Raw genomic sequence first — 16464 nt, forward strand, 5'->3', positions numbered from 1 at the left:
TAAGCACGTTTTCTGAAATGCCGCTCTCCCGTCACTCTGGTTAAAGTGTTATGAAAAAAAAGGCTGTTGGGGGCTAGGGAGTATCGAGTTGATCATTATACATGAAGAAATAACCAATTTCATCGTTTGGTTTATGTTTTACACGCGTTTTAAATTTTATTGCCGAAATCGCTTTTTCTCGCCGAGATAAGCACGTTTTCTGAAATGCCGCTCTCCCGTCACTCTGGTTAAAGTGTTATGAAAAAAAAAGGCTGTTGGGGGCTAGGGAGTATCGAGTTGATCATTATACATGAAGAAATAACCAATTTCATCGTTTGGTTTATGTTTTACACGCGTTTTAAATTTTATTGCCGAAATCGCTTTTTCTCGCCGAGATAAGCACGTTTTCTGAAATGCCGCTCTCCCGTCACTCTGGTTAAAGTGTTATGAAAAAAAAGGCTGTTGGGGGCTAGGGAGTATCGAGTTGATCATTATACATGAAGAAATAACCAATTTCATCGTTTGGTTTATGTTTTACACGCGTTTTAAATTTTATTGCCGAAATCGCTTTTTCTCGCCGAGATAAGCACGTTTTCTGAAATGCCGCTCTCCCGTCACTCTGGTTAAAGTGTTATGAAAAAAAAAGGCTGTTGGGGGCTAGGGAGTATCGAGTTGATCATTATACATGAAGAAATAACCAATTTCATCGTTTGGTTTATGTTTTACACGCGTTTTAAATTTTATTGCCGAAATCGCTTTTTCTCGCCGAGATAAGCACGTTTTCTGAAATGCCGCTCTCCCGTCACTCTGGTTAAAGTGTTATGAAAAAAAAGGCTGTTGGGGGCTAGGGAGTATCGAGTTGATCATTATACATGAAGAAATAACCAATTTCATCGTTTGGTTTATGTTTTACACGCGTTTTAAATTTTATTGCCGAAATCGCTTTTTCTCGCCGAGATAAGCACGTTTTCTGAAATGCCGCTCTCCCGTCACTCTGGTTAAAGTGTTATGAAAAAAAAGGCTGTTGGGGGCTAGGGAGTATCGAGTTGATCATTATACATGAAGAAATAACCAATTTCATCGTTTGATTTATGTTTTACACGCGTTTTAAATTTTATTGCCGAAATCGCTTTTTCTCGCCGAGATAAGCACGTTTTCTGAAATGCCGCTCTCCCGTCACTCTGGTTAAAGTGTTATGAAAAAAAAGGCTGTTGGGGGCTAGGGAGTATCGAGTTGATCATTATACATGAAGAAATAACCAATTTCATCGTTTGGTTTATGTTTTACACGCGTTTTAAATTTTATTGCCGAAATCGCTTTTTCTCGCCGAGATAAGCACGTTTTCTGAAATGCCGCTCTCCCGTCACTCTGGTTAAAGTGTTATGAAAAAAAAGGCTGTTGGGGGCTAGGGAGTATCGAGTTGATCATTATACATGAAGAAATAACCAATTTCATCGTTTGGTTTATGTTTTACACGCGTTTTAAATTTTATTGCCGAAATCGCTTTTTCTCGCCGAGATAAGCACGTTTTCTGAAATGCCGCTCTCCCGTCACTCTGGTTAAAGTGTTATGAAAAAAAAGGCTGTTGGGGGCTAGGGAATATCGAGTTGATCATTATACATGAAGAAATAACCAATTTCATCGTTTGGTTTATGTTTTACACGCGTTTTAAATTTTATTGCCGAAATCGCTTTTTCTCGCCGAGATAAGCACGTTTTCTGAAATGCCGCTCTCCCGTCACTCTGGTTAAAGTGTTATGAAAAAAAAGGCTGTTGGGGGCTAGAGAGTATCGAGTTGATCATTATACATGAAGAAATAACCAATTTCATCGTTTGGTTTATGTTTTACACGCGTTTAAAATTTTATTGCCGAAATCGCTTTTTCTCGCCGAGATAAGCACGTTTTCTGAAATGCCGCTCTCCCGTCACTCTGGTTAAAGTGTTATGAAAAAAAAGGCTGTTGGGGGCTAGGGAGTATCGAGTTGATCATTATACATGAAGAAATAACCAATTTCATCGTTTGGTTTATGTTTTACACGCATTTTAAATTTTATTGCCGAAATCGCTTTTTCTCGCCGAGATAAGCACGTTTTCTGAAATGCCGCTCTCCCGTCACTCTGGTTAAAGTGTTATGAAAAAAAAGGCTGTTGGGGGCTAGGGAGTATCGAGTTGATCATTATACATGAAGAAATAACCAATTTCATCGTTTGGTTTATGTTTTACACGCGTTTTAAATTTTATTGCCGAAATCGCTTTTTCTCGCCGAGATAAGCACGTTTTCTGAAATGCCGCTCTCCCGTCACTCTGGTTAAAGTGTTATGAAAAGAAAGGCTGTTGGGGGCTAGGGAGTATCGAGTTGATCATTATACATGAAGAAATAACCAATTTCATCGTTTGGTTTATGTTTTACACGCGTTTTAAATTTTATTGCCGAAATCGCTTTTTCTCGCCGAGATAAGCACGTTTTCTGAAATGCCGCTCTCCCGTCACTCTGGTTAAAGTGTTATGAAAAAAAAGGCTGTTGGGGGCTAGGGAGTATCGAGATGATCATTATACATGAAGAAATAACCAATTTCATCGTTTGGTTTATGTTTTACACGCGTTTTAAATGTTATTGCCGAAATCGCTTTTTCTCGCCGAGATAAGCACGTTTTCTGAAATGCCGCTCTCCCGTCACTCTGGTTAAAGTGTTATGAAAAAAAAGGCTGTTGGGGGCTAGGGAGTATCGAGTTGATCATTATACATGAAGAAATAACCAATTTCATCGTTTGGTTTATGTTTTACACGCGTTTTAAATTTTATTGCCGAAATCGCTTTTTCTCGCCGAGATAAGCACGTTTTCTGAAATGCCGCTCTCCCGTCACTCTGGTTAAAGTGTTATGAAAAAAAAAGGCTGTTGGGGGCTAGGGAGTATCGAGTTGATCATTATACATGAAGAAATAACCAATTTCATCGTTTGGTTTATGTTTTACACGCGTTTTAAATTGTATTGCCGAAATCGCTTTTTCTCGCCGAGATAAGCACGTTTTCTGAAATGCCGCTCTCCCGTCACTCTGGTTAAAGTGTTATGAAAAAAAAGGCTGTTGGGGGCTAGGGAGTATCGAGTTGATCATTATACATGAAGAAATAACCAATTTCATCGTTTGGTTTATGTTTTACACGCGTTTTAAATTTTATTGCCGAAATCGCTTTTTCTCGCCGAGATAAGCACGTTTTCTGAAATGCCGCTCTCCCGTCACTCTGGTTAAAGTGTTATGAAAAAAAAGGCTGTTGGGGGCTAGGGAGTATCGAGTTGATCATTATACATGAAGAAATAACCAATTTCATCGTTTGGTTTATGTTTTACACGCGTTTTAAATTTTATTGCCGAAATCGCTTTTTCTCGCCGAGATAAGCACGTTTTCTGAAATGCCGCTCTCCCGTCACTCTGGTTAAAGTGTTATGAAAAAAAAGGCTGTTGGGGGCTAGGGAGTATCGAGTTGATCATTATACATGAAGAAATAACCAATTTCATCGTTTGGTTTATGTTTTACACGCGTTTTAAATTTTATTGCCGAAATCGCTTTTTCTCGCCGAGATAAGCACGTTTTCTGAAATGCCGCTCTCCCGTCACTCTGGTTAAAGTGTTATGAAAAAAAAGGCTGTTGGGGGCTAGGGAGTATCGAGTTGATCATTATACATGAAGAAATAACCAATTTCATCGTTTGGTTTATGTTTTACACGCGTTTTAAATTTTATTGCCGAAATCGCTTTTTCTCGCCGAGATAAGCACGTTTTCTGAAATGCCGCTCTCCCGTCACTCTGGTTAAAGTGTTATGAAAAAAAAGGCTGTTGGGGGCTAGGGAGTATCGAGTTGATCATTATACATGAAGAAATAACCAATTTCATCGTTTGGTTTATGTTTTACACGCGTTTTAAATGTTATTGCCGAAATCGCTTTTTCTCGCCGAGATAAGCACGTTTTCTGAAATGCCGCTCTCCCGTCACTCTGGTTAAAGTGTTATGAAAAAAAAGGCTGTTGGGGGCTAGGGAGTATCGAGTTGATCATTATACATGAAGAAATAACCAATTTCATCGTTTGGTTTATGTTTTACACGCGTTTTAAATTTTATTGCCGAAATCGCTTTTTCTCGCCGAGATAAGCACGTTTTCTGAAATGCCGCTCTCCCGTCACTCTGGTTAAAGTGTTATGAAAAAAAAGGCTGTTGGGGGCTAGGGAGTATCGAGTTGATCATTATACATGAAAAAATAACCAATTTCATCGTTTGGTTTATGTTTTACACGCGTTTTAAATTTTATTGCCGAAATCGCTTTTTCTCGCCGAGATAAGCACGTTTTCTGAAATGCCGCTCTCCCGTCACTCTGGTTAAAGTGTTATGAAAAAAAAGGCTGTTGGGGGCTAGGGAGTATCGAGTTGATCATTATACATGAAGAAATAACCAATTTCATCGTTTGGTTTATGTTTTACACGCGTTTTAAATTTAATTGCCGAAATCGCTTTTTCTCGCCGAGATAAGCACGTTTTCTGAAATGCCGCTCTCCCGTCACTCTGGTTGAAGTGTTATGAAAAAAAAGGCTGTTGGGGGCTAGGGAGTATCGAGTTGATCATTATACATGAAGAAATAACCAATTTCATCGTTTGGTTTATGTTTTACACGCGTTTTAAATTTTATTGCCGAAATCGCTTTTTCTCGCCGAGATAAGCACGTTTTCTGAAATGCCGCTCTCCCGTCACTCTGGTTAAAGTGTTATGAAAAAAAGGCTGTTGGGGGCTAGGGAGTATCGAGTTGATCATTATACATGAAGAAATTACCAATTTCATCGTTTGGTTTATGTTTTACACGCGTTTTAAATTTTATTGCCGAAATCGCTTTTTCTCGCCGAGATAAGCACGTTTTCTGAAATGCCGCTCTCCCGTCACTCTGGTTAAAGTGTTATGAAAAAAAAGGCTGTTGGGGGCTAGGGAGTATCGAGTTGATCATTATACATGAAGAAATAACCAATTTCATCGTTTGGTTTATGTTTTACACGCGTTTTAAATTTTATTGCCGAAATCGCTTTTTCTCGCCGAGATAAGCACGTTTTCTGAAATGCCGCTCTCCCGTCACTCTGATTAAAGTGTTATGAAAAAAAAGGCTGTTGGGGGCTAGGGAGTATCGAGTTGAACATTATACATGAAGAAATAACCAATTTCATCGTTTAGTTTATGTTTTACACGCGTTTTAAATTTTATTGCCGAAATCGCTTTTTCTCGCCGAGATAAGCACGTTTTCTGAAATGCCGCTCTCCCGTCACTCTGGTTAAAGTGTTATGAAAAAAAAGGCTGTTGGGGTCTAGGGAGTATCGAGTTGATCATTATACATGAAGAAATAACCAATTTCATCGTTTGGTTTATGTTTTACACGCGTTTTAAATTTTATTGCCGAAATCGCTTTTTCTCGCCGAGATAAGCACGTTTTCTGACATGCCGCTCTCCCGTCACTCTGGTTAAAGTGTTATGAAAAAAAAGGCTGTTGGGGGCTAGGTAGTATCGAGTTGATCATTATACATGAAGAAATAACCAATTTCATCGTTTGGTTTATGTTTTACACGCGTTTTAAATTTTATTGCCGAAATCGCTTTTTCTCGCCGACATAAGCACGTTTTCTGAAATGCCGCTCTCCCGTCACTCTGGTTAAAGTGTGATGAAAAAAAAGGCTGTTGGGGGCTAGGGAGTATCGAGTTGTATCATTATACATGAAGAAATAACCAATTTCATCGTTTGGTTTATGTTTTACACGCGTTTTAAGTTTTATTGCCGAAATCGCTTTTTCTCGCCGAGATAAGCACGTTTTCTGAAATGCCGCTCTCCCGTCACTCTGGTTAAAGTGTTATGAAAAAAAAGGCTGTTGGGGGCTAGGGAGTATCGAGTTGATCATTATACATGAAGAAATAACCAATTTCATCGTTTGGTTTATGTTTTACACGCGTTTTAAATTTTATTGCCGAAATCGCTTTTTCTCGCCGAGATAAGCACGTTTTCTGAAATGCCGCTCTCCCGTCACTCTGGTTAAAGTGTTATGAAAAAAAAGGCTGTTGGGGGCTAGGGAGTATCGAGTTGATCATTATACATGAAGAAATAACCAATTTCATCGTTTGGTTTATGTTTTACACGCGTTTTAAATTTTATTGCCGAAATCGCTTTTTCTCGCCGAGATAAGCACGTTTTCTGAAATGCCGCTCTCCCGTCACTCTGGTTAAAGTGTTATGAAAAAAAAGGCTGTTGGGGGCTAGGGAGTATCGAGTTGATCATTATACATGAAGAAATAACCAATTTCATCGTTTGGTTTATGTTTTACACGCGTTTTAAATTTTATTGCCGAAATCGCTTTTTCTCGCCGAGATAAGCACGTTTTCTGAAATGCCGCTCTCCCGTCACTCTGGTTAAAGTGTTATGAAAAAAAAGGCTGTTGGGGGCTAGGGAGTATCGAGTTGATCATTATACATGAAGAAATAACCAATTTCATCGTTTGGTTTATGTTTTACACGCGTTTTAAATTTTATTGCCGAAATCGCTTTTTCTCGCCGAGATAAGCACGTTTTCTGAAATGCCGCTCTCCCGTCACTCTGGTTAAAGTGTTATGAAAAAAAAGGCTGTTGGGGGCTAGGGAGTATCGAGTTGATCATTATACATGAAGAAATAACCAATTTCATCGTTTGGTTTATGTTTTACACGCGTTTTAAATTTTATTGCCGAAATCGCTTTTTCTCGCCGAGATAAGCACGTTTTCTGAAATGCCGCTCTCCCGTCACTCTGGTTAAAGTGTTATGAAAAAAAAGGCTGTTGGGGGCTAGGGAGTATCGAGTTGATCATTATACATGAAGAAATAACCAATTTCATCGTTTGGTTTATGTTTTACACGCGTTTTAAATTTTATTGCCGAAATCGCTTTTTCTCGCCGAGATAAGCACGTTTTCTGAAATGCCGCTCTCCCGTCACTCTGGTTAAAGTGTTATGAAAAAAAAGGCTGTTGGGGGCTAGGGAGTATCGAGTTGATCATTATACATGAAAAAATAACCAATTTCATCGTTTGGTTTATGTTTTACACGCGTTTTAAATTTTATTGCCGAAATCGCTTTTTCTCGCCGAGATAAGCACGTTTTCTGAAATGCCGCTCTCCCGTCACTCTGGTTAAAGTGTTATGAAAAAAAAGGCTGTTGGGGGCTAGGGAGTATCGAGTTGATCATTATACATGAAGAAATAACCAATTTCATCGTTTGGTTTATGTTTTACACGCGTTTTAAATTTTATTGCCGAAATCGCTTTTTCTCGCCGAGATAAGCACGTTTTCTGAAATGCCGCTCTCCCGTCACTCTGATTAAAGTGTTATGAAAAAAAAGGCTGTTGGGGGCTAGGGAATATCGAGTTGAACATTATACATGAAGAAATAACCAATTTCATCGTTTAGTTTATGTTTTACACGCGTTTTAAATTTTATTGCCGAAATCGCTTTTTCTCGCCGAGATAAGCACATTTTCTGAAATGCCGCTCTCCCGTCACTCTGGTTAAAGTGTTATGAAAAAAAAGGCTGTTGGGGTCTAGGGAGTATCGAGTTGATCATTATACATGAAGAAATAACCAATTTCATCGTTTGGTTTATGTTTTACACGCGTTTTAAATTTTATTGCCGAAATCGCTTTTTCTCGCTGAGATAAGCACGTTTTCTGAAATGCCGCTCTCCCGTCACTCTGGTTAAAGTGTTATGAAAAAAAAGGCTGTTGGGGGCTAGGGAGTATCGAGTTGTTCATTATACATGAAGAAATTACCAATTTCATCGTTTGGTTTATGTTTTACACGCGTTTTAAATTTTATTGCCGAAATCGCTTTTTCTCGCCGAGATAAGCACGTTTTCTGAATTGCCGCTCTCCCGTCACTCTGGTTAAAGTGTTATGAAAAAAAAGGCTGTTGGGGGCTAGGGAGTATCGAGTTGATCATTATACATGAAGAAATAACCAATTTCATCGTTTGGTTTATGTTTTACACGCATTTTAAATTTTATTGCCGAAATGGCTTTTTCTCGCCGAGATAAGCACGTTTTCTGAAATGCCGCTCTCCCGTCACTCTGGTTAAAGTGTTATGAAAAAAAAGGCTGTTGGGGGCTAGGGAGTATCGAGTTGATCATTATACATGAAGAAATAACCAATTTCATCGTTTGGTTTATGTTTTACACGCTGCTGAGCTCCAGCTGGATGTGTAAAAAGAACCGGGCTGGTTAAAAAAAGAACCGGGCGACCCGGTAAAATTGCTTAGCCGGGGCTCTGGAAGCTTAACACGGCGTGATCTTGTCCAAAAAGCCGCTGCTGAGCTCCAGCTGGAAGTGTAAAAAGAACCGGGCTGGTTAAAAAAAAGAACCGGGCGACCCGGTAAAATTGCTTAGCCGGGGCTCTGGAAGCCTAACACGGCGTGATCTTGTCCAAAAAGCCGCTGCTGAGCTCCAGCTGGAAGTGTAAAAAGAACCGGGCTGGTTAAAAAAAAGAACAGGGCGGCCCGGTAAAATTGCCTAGCCGGGGTCCTGGAAGCCTAACCCGGCGTGATACTGTGCAAAAAGCCGCTGCTGAGCTCCAGCTGGAAGTGTAAAAAGAACCGGGCTGGTTAAAAAAAGAACCGGGCGACCCGGTAAAATTGCTTAGCCGGGGCTCTGGAAGCCTAACACGGCGTGATCTTGTCCAAAAAGCCGCTGCTGAGCTCCAGCTGGAAGTGTAAAAAGAACCGGGCTGGTTAAAAAAAAGAACCGGGCGGCCCGTTAAAATTGCTTAGCCGGGGCTCTGGAAGCCTAACCAGGCGTGATCTTGTCCAAAAAGCCGCTCGTGAGCTCCAGCTGGAAGTGTAAAAAGAACCGGGCTGGTTAAAAAAAAGAACCGGGCGGCCCGGTAAAATTGCTTAGCCGGGGTCCTGGAAGCCTAACCCGGCGTGATATTGTCCAAAAAACCGTTGCTGAGCTCCAGCTGGAAGTGTAAAAAGAACCGGGCTGGTTAAAAAAAAAGAACCGGGCGGGCCGGTAAAATTGCTTAGCCGGGGCTCTGGAAGCCTAACACGGCGTGATCTTGTCCCAAAAGCCGCTCGTGAGCTCCAGCTGGAAGTGTAAAAAGAACCGGGCTGGTTAAAAAAAAGAACCGGGCGGCCCGGTAGAATTGCTTAGCCGAGGTCCTGGAAGCCTAACCCGGCGTGATCTTGCGCCAAAAGCCGCTGCTGAGCTCCAGCTGGAAGTCTAAAAAGAACCGGGCTGGTTCAAAAAAAGAACCGGGCGGCCCGGTAAAATTGCTTAGCCGGGGTCCTGGAAGCCTAACGCGGCGTGATCTTGCCCGAAAGTCGGCCTCTATACTTCCATATTAGGTACCAGGCGCTCAGAGCCAACTTGGCGAAAATTTTCTAAGTGCCCACGGCTCTGCGGGGATTGTGCGTCCGACCCGCGCCGGTTCTCCAGCCGGCCTGAAATAACGCAAAACCAGCCTCTCCCCCTGGAGCTCACAGCCAAAGGCGAAACTTTTCTAAGTGCCTACGGCTCTGCGGGCTTTTGAGTCCGCCCCGCGCCGGTTCGTCGGTCGGCCTCAAAAAGCGAAAAATCAGCCTCTCTCCCTGGAGCTCGACTCGAGTTGATCATTATACATGAAGAAATAACCAATTTCATCGTTTGGTTTATGTTTTACACGCGTTTTAAATTTTATTGCCGAAATCGCTTTTTCTCGCCGAGATAAGCACGTTTTCTGAAATGCCGCTCTCCCGTCACTCTGGTTAAAGTGTTATGAAAAAAAAGGCTGTTGGGGGCTAGGGAGTATCGAGTTGATCATTATACATGAAGAAATAACCAATTTCATCGTTTGGTTTATGTTTTACACGCGTTTTAAATTTTATTGCCGAAATCGCTTTTTCTCGCCGAGATAAGCACGTTTTCTGAAATGCCGCTCTCCCGTCACTCTGGTTAAAGTGTTATGAAAAAAAAGGCTGTTGGGGGCTAGGGAGTATCGAGTTGATCATTATACATGAAGAAATAACCAATTTCATCGTTTGGTTTATGTTTTACACGCGTTTTAAATTTTATTGCCGAAATCGCTTTTTCTCGCCGAGATAAGCACGTTTTCTGAAATGCCGCTCTCCCGTCACTCTGGTTAAAGTGTTATGAAAAAAAAGGCTGTTGGGGGCTAGGGAGTATCGAGTTGATCATTATACATGAAGAAATAACCAATTTCATCGTTTGGTTTATGTTTTACACGCGTTTTAAATTTTATTGCCGAAATCGCTTTTTCTCGCCGAGATAAGCACGTTTTCTGAAATGCCGCTCTCCCGTCACTCTGGTTAAAGTGTTATGAAAAAAAAGGCTGTTGGGGGCTAGGGAGTATCGAGTTGATCATTATACATGAAGAAATAACCAATTTCATCGTTTGGTTTATGTTTTACACGCGTTTTAAATTTTATTGCCGAAATCGCTTTTTCTCGCCGAGATAAGCACGTTTTCTGAAATGCCGCTCTCCCGTCACTCTGGTTAAAGTGTTATGAAAAAAAAGGCTGTTGGGGGCTAGGGAGTATCGAGTTGATCATTATACATGAAGAAATAACCAATTTCATCGTTTGGTTTATGTTTTACACGCGTTTTAAATTTTATTGCCGAAATCGCTTTTTCTCGCCGAGATAAGCACGTTTTCAGAAATGCCGCTCTCCCGTCACTCTGGTTAAAGTGTTATGAAAAAAAAGGCTGTTGGGGGCTAGGGAGTATCGAGTTGATCATTATACATGAAGAAATAACCAATTTCATCGTTTGGTTTATGTTTTACACGCGTTTTAAATTTTATTGCCGAAATCGCTTTTTCTCGCCGAGATAAGCACGTTTTCTGAAATGCCGCTCTCCCGTCACTCTGGTTAAAGTGTTATGAAAAAAAAGGCTGTTGGGGGCTAGGGAGTATCGAGTTGATCATTATACATGAAGAAATAACCAATTTCATCGTTTGGTTTATGTTTTACACGCGTTTTAAATTTTATTGCCGAAATCGCTTTTTCTCGCCGAGATAAGCACGTTTTCTGAAATGCCGCTCTCCCGTCACTCTGGTTAAAGTGTTATGAAAAAAAAGGCTGTTGGGGGCTAGGGAGTATCGAGTTGATCATTATACATGAAGAAATAACCAATTTCATCGTTTGGTTTATGTTTTACACGCGTTTTAAATTTTATTGCCGAAATCGCTTTTTCTCGCCGAGATAAGCACGTTTTCTGAAATGCCGCTCTCCCGTCACTCTGGTTAAAGTGTTATGAAAAAAAAGGCTGTTGGGGGCTAGGGAGTATCGAGTTGATCATTATACATGAAGAAATAACCAATTTCATCGTTTGGTTTATGTTTTACACGCGTTTTAAATTTTATTGCCGAAATCGCTTTTTCTCGCCGAGATAAGCACGTTTTCTGAAATGCCGCTCTCCCGTCACTCTGGTTAAAGTGTTATGAAAAAAAAGGCTGTTGGGGGCTAGGGAGTATCGAGTTGATCATTATACATGAAGAAATAACCAATTTCATCGTTTGGTTTATGTTTTACACGCGTTTTAAATTTTATTGCCGAAATCGCTTTTTCTCGCCGAGATAAGCACGTTTTCTGAAATGCCGCTCTCCCGTCACTCTGGTTAAAGTGTTATGAAAAAAAAGGCTGTTGGGGGCTAGGGAGTATCGAGTTGATCATTATACATGAAGAAATAACCAATTTCATCGTTTGGTTTATGTTTTACACGCGTTTTAAATTTTATTGCCGAAATCGCTTTTTCTCGCCGAGATAAGCACGTTTTCTGAAATGCCGCTCTCCCGTCACTCTGGTTAAAGTGTTATGAAAAAAAAGGCTGTTGGGGGCTAGGGAGTATCGAGTTGATCATTATACATGAAGAAATAACCAATTTCATCGTTTGGTTTATGTTTTACACGCGTTTTAAATGTTATTGCCGAAATCGCTTTTTCTCGCCGAGATAAGCACGTTTTCTGAAATGCCGCTCTCCCGTCACTCTGGTTAAAGTGTTATGAAAAAAAAGGCTGTTGGGGGCTAGGGAGTATCGAGTTGATCATTATACATGAAGAAATAACCAATTTCATCGTTTGGTTTATGTTTTACACGCGTTTTAAATTTTATTGCCGAAATCGCTTTTTCTCGCCGAGATAAGCACGTTTTCTGAAATGCCGCTCTCCCGTCACTCTGGTTAAAGTGTTATGAAAAAAAAGGCTGTTGGGGGCTAGGGAGTATCGAGTTGATCATTATACATGAAGAAATAACCAATTTCATCGTTTGGTTTATGTTTTACACGCGTTTTAAATGTTATTGCCGAAATCGCTTTTTCTCGCCGAGATAAGCACGTTTTCTGAAATGCCGCTCTCCCGTCACTCTGGTTAAAGTGTTATGAAAAAAAAGGCTGTTGGGGGCTAGGGAGTATCGAGTTGATCATTATACATGAAGAAATAACCAATTTCATCGTTTGGTTTATGTTTTACACGCGTTTTAAATTTTATTGCCGAAATCGCTTTTTCTCGCCGAGATAAGCACGTTTTCTGAAATGCCGCTCTCCCGTCACTCTGGTTAAAGTGTTATGAAAAAAAAGGCTGTTGGGGGCTAGGGAGTATCGAGTTGATCATTATACATGAAGAAATAACCAATTTCATCGTTTGGTTTATGTTTTACACGCGTTTTAAATTTTATTGCCGAAATCGCTTTTTCTCGCCGAGATAAGCACGTTTTCTGAAATGCCGCTCTCCCGTCACTCTGGTTAAAGTGTTATGAAAAAAAAGGCTGTTGGGGGCTAGGGAGTATCGAGTTGATCATTATACATGAAGAAATAACCAATTTCATCGTTTGGTTTATGTTTTACACGCGTTTTAAATTTAATTGCCGAAATCGCTTTTTCTCGCCGAGATAAGCACGTTTTCTGAAATGCCGCTCTCCCGTCACTCTGGTTAAAGTGTTATGAAAAAAAAGGCTGTTGGGGGCTAGGGAGTATCGAGTTGATCATTATACATGAAGAAATAACCAATTTCATCGTTTGGTTTATGTTTTACACGCGTTTTAAATTTTATTGCCGAAATCGCTTTTTCTCGCCGAGATAAGCACGTTTTCTGAAATGCCGCTCTCCCGTCACTCTGGTTAAAGTGTTATGAAAAAAAAGGCTGTTGGGGGCTAGGGAGTATCGAGTTGATCATTATACATGAAGAAATTACCAATTTCATCGTTTGGTTTATGTTTTACACGCGTTTTAAATTTTATTGCCGAAATCGCTTTTTCTCGCCGAGATAAGCACGTTTTCTGAAATGCCGCTCTCCCGTCACTCTGGTTAAAGTGTTATGAAAAAAAAGGCTGTTGGGGGCTAGGGAGTATCGAGTTGATCATTATACATGAAGAAATAACCAATTTCATCGTTTGGTTTATGTTTTACACGCGTTTTAAATTTTATTGCCGAAATCGCTTTTTCTCGCCGAGATAAGCACGTTTTCTGAAATGCCGCTCTCCCGTCACTCTGATTAAAGTGTTATGAAAAAAAAGGCTGTTGGGGGCTAGGGAGTATCGAGTTGAACATTATACATGAAGAAATAACCAATTTCATCGTTTAGTTTATGTTTTACACGCGTTTTAAATTTTATTGCCGAAATCGCTTTTTCTCGCCGAGATAAGCACGTTTTCTGAAATGCCGCTCTCCCGTCACTCTGGTTAAAGTGTTATGAAAAAAAAGGCTGTTGGGGTCTAGGGAGTATCGAGTTGATCATTATACATGAAGAAATAACCAATTTCATCGTTTGGTTTATGTTTTACACGCGTTTTAAATTTTATTGCCGAAATCGCTTTTTCTCGCTGAGATAAGCACGTTTTCTGAAATGCCGCTCTCCCGTCACTCTGGTTAAAGTGTTATGAAAAAAAAGGCTGTTGGGGGCTAGGGAGTATCGAGTTGTTCATTATACATGAAGAAATTACCAATTTCATCGTTTGGTTTATGTTTTACACGCGTTTTAAATTTTATTGCCGAAATCGCTTTTTCTCGCCGAGATAAGCACGTTTTCTGAATTGCCGCTCTCCCGTCACTCTGGTTAAAGTGTTATGAAAAAAAAAGGCTGTTGGGGGCTAGGGAGTATCGAGTTGATCATTATACATGAAGAAATAACCAATTTCATCGTTTGGTTTATGTTTTACACGCGTTTTAAATTTTATTGCCGAAATGGCTTTTTCTCGCCGAGATAAGCACGTTTTCTGAAATGCCGCTCTCCCGTCACTCTGGTTAAAGTGTTATGAAAAAAAAGGCTGTTGGGGGCTAGGGAGTATCGAGTTGATCATTATACATGAAGAAATAACCAATTTCATCGTTTGGTTTATGTTTTACACGCTGCTGAGCTCCAGCTGGATGTGTAAAAAGAACCGGGCTGGTTAAAAAAAGAACCGGGCGACCCGGTAAAATTGCTTAGCCGGGGCTCTGGAAGCTTAACACGGCGTGATCTTGTCCAAAAAGCCGCTGCTGAGCTCCAGCTGGAAGTGTAAAAAGAACCGGGCTGGTTAAAAAAAAGAACCGGGCGACCCGGTAAAATTGCTTAGCCGGGGCTCTGGAAGCCTAACACGGCGTGATCTTGTCCAAAAAGCCGCTGCTGAGCTCCAGCTGGAAGTGTAAAAAGAACCGGGCTGGTTAAAAAAAAGAACAGGGCGGCCCGGTAAAATTGCCTAGCCGGGGTCCTGGAAGCCTAACCCGGCGTGATACTGTGCAAAAAGCCGCTGCTGAGCTCCAGCTGGAAGTGTAAAAAGAACCGGGCTGGTTAAAAAAAGAACCGGGCGACCCGGTAAAATTGCTTAGCCGGGGCTCTGGAAGCCTAACACGGCGTGATCTTGTCCAAAAAGCCGCTGCTGAGCTCCAGCTGGAAGTGTAAAAAGAACCGGGCTGGTTAAAAAAAAGAACCGGGCGGCCCGTTAAAATTGCTTAGCCGGGGCTCTGGAAGCCTAACCAGGCGTGATCTTGTCCAAAAAGCCGCTCGTGAGCTCCAGCTGGAAGTGTAAAAAGAACCGGGCTGGTTAAAAAAAAGAACCGGGCGGCCCGGTAAAATTGCTTAGCCGGGGTCCTGGAAGCCTAACCCGGCGTGATATTGTCCAAAAAACCGTTGCTGAGCTCCAGCTGGAAGTGTAAAAAGAACCGGGCTGGTTAAAAAAAAAGAACCGGGCGGGCCGGTAAAATTGCTTAGCCGGGGCTCTGGAAGCCTAACACGGCGTGATCTTGTCCCAAAAGCCGCTCGTGAGCTCCAGCTGGAAGTGTAAAAAGAACCGGGCTGGTTAAAAAAAAGAACCGGGCGGCCCGGTAGAATTGCTTAGCCGAGGTCCTGAAAGCCTAACCCGGCGTGATCTTGCGCCAAAAGCCGCTGCTGAGCTCCAGCTGGAAGTCTAAAAAGAACCGGGCTGGTTCAAAAAAAGAACCGGGCGGCCCGGTAAAATTGCTTAGCCGGGGTCCTGGAAGCCTAACGCGGCGTGATCTTGCCCGAAAGTCGGCCTCTATACTTCCATATTAGGTACCAGGCGCTCAGAGCCAACTTGGCGAAAATTTTCTAAGTGCCCACGGCTCTGCGGGGATTGTGCGTCCGACCCGCGCCGGTTCTCCAGCCGGCCTGAAATAACGCAAAACCAGCCTCTCCCCCTGGAGCTCACAGCCAAAGGCGAAACTTTTCTAAGTGCCTACGGCTCTGCGGGCTTTTGAGTCCGCCCCGCGCCGGTTCGTCGGTCGGCCTCAAAAAGCGAAAAATCAGCCTCTCTCCCTGGAGCTCGACTCGAGTTGATCATTATACATGAAGAAATAACCAATTTCATCGTTTGGTTTATGTTTTACACGCGTTTTAAATTTTATTGCCGAAATCGCTTTTTCTCGCCGAGATAAGCACGTTTTCTGAAATGCCGCTCTCCCGTCACTCTGGTTAAAGTGTTATGAAAAAAAAGGCTGTTGGGGGCTAGGGAGTATCGAGTTGATCATTATACATGAAGAAATAACCAATTTCATCGTTTGGTTTATGTTTTACACGCGTTTTAAATTTTATTGCCGAAATCGCTTTTTCTCGCCGAGATAAGCACGTTTTCTGAAATGCCGCTCTCCCGTCACTCTGGTTAAAGTGTTATGAAAAAAAAGGCTGTTGGGGGCTAGGGAGTATCGAGTTGATCATTATACATGAAGAAATAACCAATTTCATCGTTTGGTTTATGTTTTACACGCGTTTTAAATTTTATTGCCGAAATCGCTTTTTCTCGCCGAGATAAGCACGTTTTCTGAAATGCCGCTCTCCCGTCACTCTGGTTAAAGTGTTATGAAAAAAAAGGCTGTTGGGGGCTAGGGAGTATCGAGTTGATCATTATACATGAAGAAATAACCAATTTCATCGTTTGGTTTATGTTTTACACGCGTTTTAAATTTTATTGCCGAAATCGCTTTTTCTCGCCGAGATAAGCACGTTTTCTGAAATGCCGCTCTCCCGTCACTCT

The sequence above is a fragment of the Syngnathus leptorhynchus genome, chromosome 1 (assembly GCF_054491065.1).
Source record: "Syngnathus leptorhynchus isolate UIUO chromosome 1, UIUO_Slep, whole genome shotgun sequence".
Classification (NCBI taxonomy): domain Eukaryota; kingdom Metazoa; phylum Chordata; class Actinopteri; order Syngnathiformes; family Syngnathidae; genus Syngnathus; species Syngnathus leptorhynchus.